This window comes from Epinephelus lanceolatus, chromosome 24 (assembly GCF_041903045.1).
Source record: "Epinephelus lanceolatus isolate andai-2023 chromosome 24, ASM4190304v1, whole genome shotgun sequence".
Lineage (NCBI taxonomy): Eukaryota > Metazoa > Chordata > Actinopteri > Perciformes > Serranidae > Epinephelus > Epinephelus lanceolatus.
In genome coordinates, this window is record NC_135757.1 from 25437501 (window position 1) to 25447500 (window position 10000).

Here is a 10000-nt window from a genome sequence, read left to right on the forward strand (position 1 = left end):
CAGAGAGCCAGAGAGCTGGGTGAAGTGAGGGTGGTACAGGGATTAAAGTGTCCCCTAAGATCTTACTCCAGTGCTGGGTGGAGGTGGGAGAATGAGGCCTGGGACGGTGAGAGTCTCCCCCAGAGAGGGGAGAGAAGAGGGAGGGAGACAGAGAGCCAGGGAGCTGGGTGAAGTGAGGGTGGTACAGGGATTAAAGTGTCCCCTAAGATCTGACTCCAGTGCTGGGTGGAGGTGGGAGAATGAGGCCTGGGAGGTTGAGAGTTTCCCCCAGAGAGGGGAGAGAGGAGGGAGGGAGACAGAGAGCCAGAGAGCTGGGTGAAGTGAGGGTGGTACAGGGATTAAAGTGTCCCCTAAGATCTGACTCCAGTGCTGGGTGGAGGTGGGAGAATGATGCCTGGGAGGTTGAGAGTCTCCCCCAGAGAGGGGAGAGAGGAGGGAGGGAGACAGAGAGCCAGAGAGCTGGGTGAAGTGAGGGTGGTACAGGGATTAAAGTGTCCCCTAAGATCTGACTCCAGTGCTGGGTGGAGGTGGGAGAATGATGCCTGGGAGGTTGAGAGTCTCCCCCAGAGAGGGGAGAGAGGAGGGAGTGAGACAGAGAGCCAGAGAGCTGGGTGAAGTGAGGGTGGTACAGGGATTAAAGTGTCCCCTAAGATCTTACTCCAGTGCTGGGTGGAGGTGGGAGAATGAGGCCTGGGAGGTTGAGAGTCTCCCCCAGAGAGGGGAGAGAAGAGGGAGGGAGACAGAGAGCCAGAGAGCTGGGTGAAGTGAGGGTGGAACACGGGGGATTAATTCCCCCTTTAATGCCTGCCTCCAGCGCTGGGTGGAGGTGGGAGAATGAGGCCTGGGACGGTGAGAGTCTCCCCCAGAGAGGGGAGAGAAGAGGGAGGGAGACAGAGAGCCAGGGAGCTGGGTGAAGTGAGGGTGGAACACGGGGGATTAATTCCCCCTTTAATGCCTGCCTCCAGCGCTGGGTGGAGGTGGGAGAATGAGGCCTGGGACGGTGAGAGTCTCCCCCAGAGAGGGGAGAGAAGAGGGAGGGAGACAGAGAGCCAGGGAGCTGGGTGAAGTGAGGGTGGAACACGGGGGATTAATTCCCCCTTTAATGCCTGCCTCCAGCGCTGGGTGGAGGTGGGAGAATGAGGCCTGGGACGGTGAGAGTCTCCCCCAGAGAGGGGAGAGAAGAGGGAGGGAGACAGAGAGCCAGGGAGCTGGGTGAAGTGAGGGTGGTACAGGGATTAAAGTGTCCCCTAAGATCTGACTCCAGTGCTGGGTGGAGGTGGGAGAATGAGGCCTGGGACGGTGAGAGTCTCCCCCAGAGAGGGGAGAGGAGAGGGAGGGAGGGAGACAGAGAGCCAGAGAGCTGGGTGAAGTGAGCATGGAACACAGGGGATTAATTCCCCCTTTAATGCCTGCCTCCAGCGCTGGGTGGAGGTGGGAGAATGAGGCCTGGGAGGTTGAGAGTCTCCCCCAGAGAGGGGAGAGAAGAGGGAGGGAGACAGAGAGCCAGAGAGCTGGGTGAAGTGAGCATGGAACACAGGGGATTAATTCCCCCTTTAATGCCTGCCTCCAGCGCTGGGTGGAGGTGGGAGAATGAGGCCTGGGAGGTTGAGAGTCTCCCCCAGAGAGGGGAGAGAAGAGGGAGGGAGACAGAGAGCCAGAGAGCTGGGTGAAGTGAGGGTGGAACACGGGGGATTAATTCCCCCTTTAATGCCTGCCTCCAGCGCTGGGTGGAGGTGGGAGAATGAGGCCTGGGACGGTGAGAGTCTCCCCCAGAGAGGGGAGAGAAGAGGGAGGGAGACAGAGAGCCAGGGAGCTGGGTGAAGTGAGGGTGGAACACGGGGGATTAATTCCCCCTTTAATGCCTGCCTCCAGCGCTGGGTGGAGGTGGGAGAATGAGGCCTGGGACGGTGAGAGTCTCCCCCAGAGAGGGGAGAGAAGAGGGAGGGAGACAGAGAGCCAGGGAGCTGGGTGAAGTGAGGGTGGAACACGGGGGATTAATTCCCCCTTTAATGCCTGCCTCCAGCGCTGGGTGGAGGTGGGAGAATGAGGCCTGGGACGGTGAGAGTCTCCCCCAGAGAGGGGAGAGAAGAGGGAGGGAGACAGAGAGCCAGGGAGCTGGGTGAAGTGAGGGTGGTACAGGGATTAAAGTGTCCCCTAAGATCTGACTCCAGTGCTGGGTGGAGGTGGGAGAATGAGGCCTGGGACGGTGAGAGTCTCCCCCAGAGAGGGGAGAGGAGAGGGAGGGAGGGAGACAGAGAGCCAGAGAGCTGGGTGAAGTGAGCATGGAACACAGGGGATTAATTCCCCCTTTAATGCCTGCCTCCAGCGCTGGGTGGAGGTGGGAGAATGAGGCCTGGGAGGTTGAGAGTCTCCCCCAGAGAGGGGAGAGAAGAGGGAGGGAGACAGAGAGCCAGAGAGCTGGGTGAAGTGAGCATGGAACACAGGGGATTAATTCCCCCTTTAATGCCTGCCTCCAGCGCTGGGTGGAGGTGGGAGAATGAGGCCTGGGACGGTGAGAGTCTCCCCCAGAGAGGGGAGAGAAGAGGGAGGGAGGGAGACAGAGAGCCAGAGAGCTGGGTGAAGTGAGGATGGAACACAGGGGATTAATTCCCCCTTTAATGCCTGCCTCCAGCGCTGGGTGGAGGTGGGAGAATGAGGCCTGGGACGGTGAGAGTCTCCCCCAGAGAGGGGAGAGAAGAGGGAGGGAGGGAGACAGAGAGCCAGAGAGCTGGGTGAAGTGAGGATGGAACACAGGGGATTAATTCCCCCTTTAATGCCTGCCTCCAGCGCTGGGTGGAGGTGGGAGAATGAGGCCTGGGAGGTTGAGAGTCTCCCCCAGAGAGGGGAGAGAAGAGGGAGGGAGGGAGACAGAGAGCCAGAGAGCTGGGTGAAGTGAGCATGGAACACAGGGGATTAATTCCCCCTTTAATGCCTGCCTCCAGCGCTGGGTGGAGGTGGGAGAATGAGGCCTGGGACGGTGAGAGTCTCCCCCAGAGAGGGGAGAGAAGAGGGAGGGAGGGAGACAGAGAGCCAGAGAGCTGGGTGAAGTGAGGATGGAACACAGGGGATTAATTCCCCCTTTAATGCCTGCCTCCAGCGCTGGGTGGAGGTGGGAGAATGAGGCCTGGGAGGTTGAGAGTCTCCCCCAGAGAGGGGAGAGAAGAGGGAGGGAGACAGAGAGCCAGGGAGCTGGGTGAAGTGAGGGTGGTACAGGGATTAAAGTGTCCCCTAAGATCTGACTCCAGTGCTGGGTGGAGGTGGGAGAATGAGGCCTGGGACGGTGAGAGTCTCCCCCAGAGAGGGGAGAGAAGAGGGAGGGAGGGAGACAGAGAGCCAGAGAGCTGGGTGAAGTGAGGGTGGTACACGGGGGATTAATTCCCCCTTTAATGCCTGCCTCCAGTGCTGGGTGGAGGTGGGAGAATGAGGCCTGGGACGGTGAGAGTCTCCCCCAGAGAGGGGAGAGAAGAGGGAGGGAGACAGAGAGCCAGAGAGCTGGGTGAAGTGAGCATGGAACACAGGGGATTAATTCCCCCTTTAATGCCTGCCTCCAGCGCTGGGTGGAGGTGGGAGAATGAGGCCTGGGAGGTTGAGAGTCTCCCCCAGAGAGGGGAGAGAAGAGGGAGGGAGACAGAGAGCCAGAGAGCTGGGTGAAGTGAGGATGGAACACGGGGGATTAATTCCCCCTTTAATGCCTGCCTCCAGCGCTGGGTGGAGGTGGGAGAATGAGGCCTGGGACGGTGAGAGTCTCCCCCAGAGAGGGGAGAGAAGAGGGAGGGAGGGAGACAGAGAGCCAGAGAGCTGGGTGAAGTGAGCATGGAACACAGGGGATTAATTCCCCCTTTAATGCCTGCCTCCAGCGCTGGGTGGAGGTGGGAGAATGAGGCCTGGGACGGTGAGAGTCTCCCCCAGAGAGGGGAGAGAGGAGGGAGGGAGACAGAGAGCCAGAGAGCTGGGTGAAGTGAGGGTGGTACAGGGATTAAAGTGTCCCCTAAGATCTGACTCCAGTGCTGGGTGGAGGTGGGAGAATGAGGCCTGGGACGGTGAGAGTCTCCCCCAGAGAGGGGAGAGAAGAGGGAGGGAGACAGAGAGCCAGGGAGCTGGGTGAAGTGAGGGTGGTACAGGGATTAAAGTGTCCCCTAAGATCTTACTCCAGTGCTGGGTGGAGGTGGGAGAATGAGGCCTGGGACGGTGAGAGTCTCCCCCAGAGAGGGGAGAGAAGAGGGAGGGAGACAGAGAGCCAGGGAGCTGGGTGAAGTGAGGGTGGTACAGGGATTAAAGTGTCCCCTAAGATCTGACTCCAGTGCTGGGTGGAGGTGGGAGAATGAGGCCTGGGACGGTGAGAGTCTCCCCCAGAGAGGGGAGAGAAGAGGGAGGGAGGGAGACAGAGAGCCAGAGAGCTGGGTGAAGTGAGGGTGGTACACGGGGGATTAATTCCCCCTTTAATGCCTGCCTCCAGTGCTGGGTGGAGGTGGGAGAATGAGGCCTGGGACGGTGAGAGTCTCCCCCAGAGAGGGGAGAGAGGAGGGAGGGAGACAGAGAGCCAGAGAGCTGGGTGAAGTGAGGGTGGTACAGGGATTAAAGTGTCCCCTAAGATCTTACTCCAGTGCTGGGTGGAGGTGGGAGAATGAGGCCTGGGAGGTTGAGAGTCTCCCCCAGAGAGGGGAGAGAGGAGGGAGGGAGACAGAGAGCCAGAGAGCTGGGTGAAGTGAGGGTGGAACACAGGGGATTAATTCCCCCTTTAATGCCTGCCTCCAGCGCTGGGTGGAGGTGGGAGAATGAGGCCTGGGAGGTTGAGAGTCTCCCCCAGAGAGGGGAGAGAGGAGGGAGGGAGACAGAGAGCCAGAGAGCTGGGTGAAGTGAGGGTGGTACAGGGATTAAAGTGTCCCCTAAGATCTTACTCCAGTGCTGGGTGGAGGTGGGAGAATGAGGCCTGGGACGGTGAGAGTCTCCCCCAGAGAGGGGAGAGGAGAGGGAGGGAGACAGAGAGCCAGAGAGCTGGGTGAAGTGAGCGTGGAACACAGGGGATTAATTCCCCCTTTAATGCCTGCCTCCAGCGCTGGGTGGAGGTGGGAGAATGAGGCCTGGGACGGTGAGAGTCTCCCCCAGAGAGGGGAGAGAGGAGGGAGGGAGACAGAGAGCCAGAGAGCTGGGTGAAGTGAGGGTGGTACAGGGATTAAAGTGTCCCCTAAGATCTTACTCCAGTGCTGGGTGGAGGTGGGAGAATGAGGCCTGGGACGGTGAGAGTCTCCCCCAGAGAGGGGAGAGAAGAGGGAGGGAGACAGAGAGCCAGGGAGCTGGGTGAAGTGAGGGTGGTACAGGGATTAAAGTGTCCCCTAAGATCTGACTCCAGTGCTGGGTGGAGGTGGGAGAATGAGGCCTGGGACGGTGAGAGTCTCCCCCAGAGAGGGGAGAGAAGAGGGAGGGAGGGAGACAGAGAGCCAGAGAGCTGGGTGAAGTGAGGGTGGTACACGGGGGATTAATTCCCCCTTTAATGCCTGCCTCCAGTGCTGGGTGGAGGTGGGAGAATGAGGCCTGGGACGGTGAGAGTCTCCCCCAGAGAGGGGAGAGAAGAGGGAGGGAGGGAGACAGAGAGCCAGAGAGCTGGGTGAAGTGAGGGTGGTACACGGGGGATTAATTCCCCCTTTAATGCCTGCCTCCAGTGCTGGGTGGAGGTGGGAGAATGAGGCCTGGGACGGTGAGAGTCTCCCCCAGAGAGGGGAGAGAAGAGGGAGGGAGACAGAGAGCCAGAGAGCTGGGTGAAGTGAGCATGGAACACAGGGGATTAATTCCCCCTTTAATGCCTGCCTCCAGCGCTGGGTGGAGGTGGGAGAATGAGGCCTGGGAGGTTGAGAGTCTCCCCCAGAGAGGGGAGAGAAGAGGGAGGGAGACAGAGAGCCAGAGAGCTGGGTGAAGTGAGGGTGGAACACAGGGGATTAATTCCCCCTTTAATGCCTGCCTCCAGCGCTTGGTGGAGGTGGGAGAATGATGCCTGGGACGGTGAGAGTCTCCCCCAGAGAGGGGAGAGAGGAGGGAGGGAGACAGAGAGCCAGAGAGCTGGGTGAAGTGAGGGTGGTACAGGGATTAAAGTGTCCCCTAAGATCTTACTCCAGTGCTGGGTGGAGGTGGGAGAATGAGGCCTGGGACGGTGAGAGTCTCCCCCAGAGAGGGGAGAGAAGAGGGAGGGAGACAGAGAGCCAGAGAGCTGGGTGAAGTGAGGGTGGAACACAGGGGATTAATTCCCCCTTTAATGCCTGCCTCCAGCGCTGGGTGGAGGTGGGAGAGTGATGCCTGGGAGGTTGAGAGTCTCCCCCAGAGAGGGGAGAGAGGAGGGAGGGAGACAGAGAGCCAGAGAGCTGGGTGAAGTGAGGGTGGAACACAGGGGATTAATTCCCCCTTTAATGCCTGCCTCCAGCGCTGGGTGGAGGTGGGAGAATGAGGCCTGGGAGGTTGAGAGTCTCCCCCAGAGAGGGGAGAGAGGAGGGAGGGAGACAGAGAGCCAGAGAGCTGGGTGAAGTGAGGGTGGTACAGGGATTAAAGTGTCCCCTAAGATCTTACTCCAGTGCTGGGTGGAGGTGGGAGAATGAGGCCTGGGACGGTGAGAGTCTCCCCCAGAGAGGGGAGAGGAGAGGGAGGGAGACAGAGAGCCAGAGAGCTGGGTGAAGTGAGGGTGGTACACGGGGGATTAATTCCCCCTTTAATGCCTGCCTCCAGTGCTGGGTGGAGGTGGGAGAATGAGGCCTGGGACGGTGAGAGTCTCCCCCAGAGAGGGGAGAGAAGAGGGAGGGAGGGAGACAGAGAGCCAGAGAGCTGGGTGAAGTGAGGGTGGTACACGGGGGATTAATTCCCCCTTTAATGCCTGCCTCCAGTGCTGGGTGGAGGTGGGAGAATGAGGCCTGGGACGGTGAGAGTCTCCCCCAGAGAGGGGAGAGAAGAGGGAGGGAGACAGAGAGCCAGAGAGCTGGGTGAAGTGAGCATGGAACACAGGGGATTAATTCCCCCTTTAATGCCTGCCTCCAGCGCTGGGTGGAGGTGGGAGAATGAGGCCTGGGACGGTGAGAGTCTCCCCCAGAGAGGGGAGAGAAGAGGGAGGGAGGGAGACAGAGAGCCAGAGAGCTGGGTGAAGTGAGGGTGGTACACGGGGGATTAATTCCCCCTTTAATGCCTGCCTCCAGTGCTGGGTGGAGGTGGGAGAATGAGGCCTGGGACGGTGAGAGTCTCCCCCAGAGAGGGGAGAGAAGAGGGAGGGAGACAGAGAGCCAGAGAGCTGGGTGAAGTGAGCATGGAACACAGGGGATTAATTCCCCCTTTAATGCCTGCCTCCAGCGCTGGGTGGAGGTGGGAGAATGAGGCCTGGGAGGTTGAGAGTCTCCCCCAGAGAGGGGAGAGAAGAGGGAGGGAGACAGAGAGCCAGAGAGCTGGGTGAAGTGAGGATGGAACACAGGGGATTAATTCCCCCTTTAATGCCTGCCTCCAGCGCTGGGTGGAGGTGGGAGAATGAGGCCTGGGAGGTTGAGAGTCTCCCCCAGAGAGGGGAGAGAAGAGGGAGGGAGACAGAGAGCCAGAGAGCTGGGTGAAGTGAGGATGGAACACAGGGGATTAATTCCCCCTTTAATGCCTGCCTCCAGCGCTGGGTGGAGGTGGGAGAATGAGGCCTGGGACGGTGAGAGTCTCCCCCAGAGAGGGGAGAGAAGAGGGAGGGAGGGAGACAGAGAGCCAGAGAGCTGGGTGAAGTGAGCATGGAACACAGGGGATTAATTCCCCCTTTAATGCCTGCCTCCAGCGCTGGGTGGAGGTGGGAGAATGAGGCCTGGGACGGTGAGAGTCTCCCCCAGAGAGGGGAGAGGAGAGGGAGGGAGACAGAGAGCCAGAGAGCTGGGTGAAGTGAGGGTGGAACACAGGGGATAAATTCCCCCTTTAATGCCTGCCTCCAGTGCTGGGTGGAGGTGAGATAGGCGGAGGGCGGCGGGTCGGTCGGGGCCAGCGAGAGCCGAGCCCCGGGGGTGCCTGGCGCGAGCGGGGGCTCCGTGGGGCGCGTGGGGGCCGAGCACCGGTGGGGTCCACCCTTTGGCCGGGCCCGGGGGCCCGTGACCGGGTCGGCGGCGGCCGTTGCGGCGCTCCCCGGCCACGGGGCAGTGAAATGGACAGCCTGGCAAAGGCTGGGCGGAAACGGAGCTCATGCCCCCTTTAATGTCTGTCAAGGGTGAGGAGGGGCGGCGGGTCCGTCGGGGCCAGCGAGAGCCGAGCCCCGGGGGTGCCTGGCGCGAGCGGGGGCTCCGTGGGGCGCGTGGGGGCCGAGCACCGGTGGGGTCCACCCTTTGGCCGGGCCCGGGGGCCCGTGACCGGGTCGGCGGCGGCCGTTGCGGCGCTCCCCGGCCTCGGGGCAGTGAAATGGACAGCCTGGCAAAGGCTGGGCGGAAACGGAGCTCATGCCCCCTTTAATGTCTGTCAAGGGTGAGGAGGGGCGGCGGGTCCGTCGGGGCCAGCGAGAGCCGAGCCCCGGGGGTGCCTGGCGCGAGCGGGGGCTCCGTGGGGCGCGTGGGGGCCGAGCACCGGTGGGGTCCACCCTTTGGCCGGGCCCGGGGGCCCGTGACCGGCTCGGCGGCGGCCGTTGCGGCGCTCCCCGGCCACGGGGCAGTGAAATGGACAGCCTGGCAAAGGCTGGGCGGAAACGGAGCTCATGCCCCCTTTAATGTCTGTCACCAGTGCTTGGCGGAGGTGCGAGAGGCGGAGATCGGAGGCTCCCAGAGAGGGGAGAGGGAAAAATGGATGAAAATAGGGTAAAACAGGAGAAAGCCTCCCTCCCTCCCTCCCTCCCTCCTCTATTTCATTTGTTTTTCTTTCCCCCAGGGCTTCATCCAGCAGGGAGGTCGGAGGCTTCCAGCCAGGCGAGAGGGAGAGATGTGAGAAAATCGGATAAAATAGAGTGAGCTTTCTCCCTCGGTTATTTCCCGTGTTTAAACCAAAGCGGCCGGAGTGGAGTACCAGGGGCGCGAGTGTGGGACGGGTGAAGTGCCCGGGGTAAGCGGCCGGAGCTCCGGCCGCTTCCCCGGCGCCTTCTCCCCGTCAAACACTTGGAAAAATCTCAGCAGCGGTGATTTCCATCCAGCAGGGAGGTCGGAGGCTTCCAGCCAGGCGAGAGGGAGAGATGTGAGAAAATCGGATGAAATAGAGTGAGCTTTCTCCCTCGGTTATTTCCCGTGTTTAAACCAAAGCGGCCGGAGCGGAGTACCAGGGGCGCGAGTGTGGGACGGGTGAAGTGCCCGGGGTAAGCGGCCGGAGCTCCGGCCGCTTCCCCGGCGCCTTCTCCCCGTCAAACACTTGGAAAAATCTCAGCAGCGGTGATTTCCATCCAGCAGGGAGGTCGGAGGCTTCCAGCCAGGCGAGAGGGAGAGATGTGAGAAAATCGGATGAAATAGAGTGAGCTTTCTCCCTCGGTTATTTCCCGTGTTTAAACCAAAGCGGCCGGAGCGGAGTACCAGGGGCGCGAGTGTGGGACGGGAGAAGTGCCCGGGGTAAGCGGCCGGAGCTCCGGCTGAAAAATTTCAGCAGCGGTGATTTCCAAACCTCTAAGTTTGAGACGGGGAGAAGGCGCGGGGTAAGCGGCGGAGCTCCGGCCGCTTCCCCGGCGCCTTCTCCCCGTCAAACACTTAGAAAAATTTCAGCAGCGGTGATTTCCAAACCTCTAAGTTTGAGACGGGGAGAAGGCGCGGGCGGAAGCGGGTAGAGGTCCGCCGCCTCCCCTTCTCCCTCCCGTCTGACACAGTTAGGGGCGGTTTTCCAAGCTACCCTCCGCACGATTTGAGAAACCTGGTTTTTGAAAAGTGGGACCTCCAGAGAAGCTGTCCCAGCGGCCTCCCAGCTCGTTCCCCAGGCAGGGGAGGCCCCATATCGGCCAGAGTCGGCCGTCACAACAGCCTCATGAGCTCCAGGCACAGACAGACACACACCCTGACCGATTGGCACTCGTGACCCGCCATCGGAGGGCCCCCGCCGGCCGGCC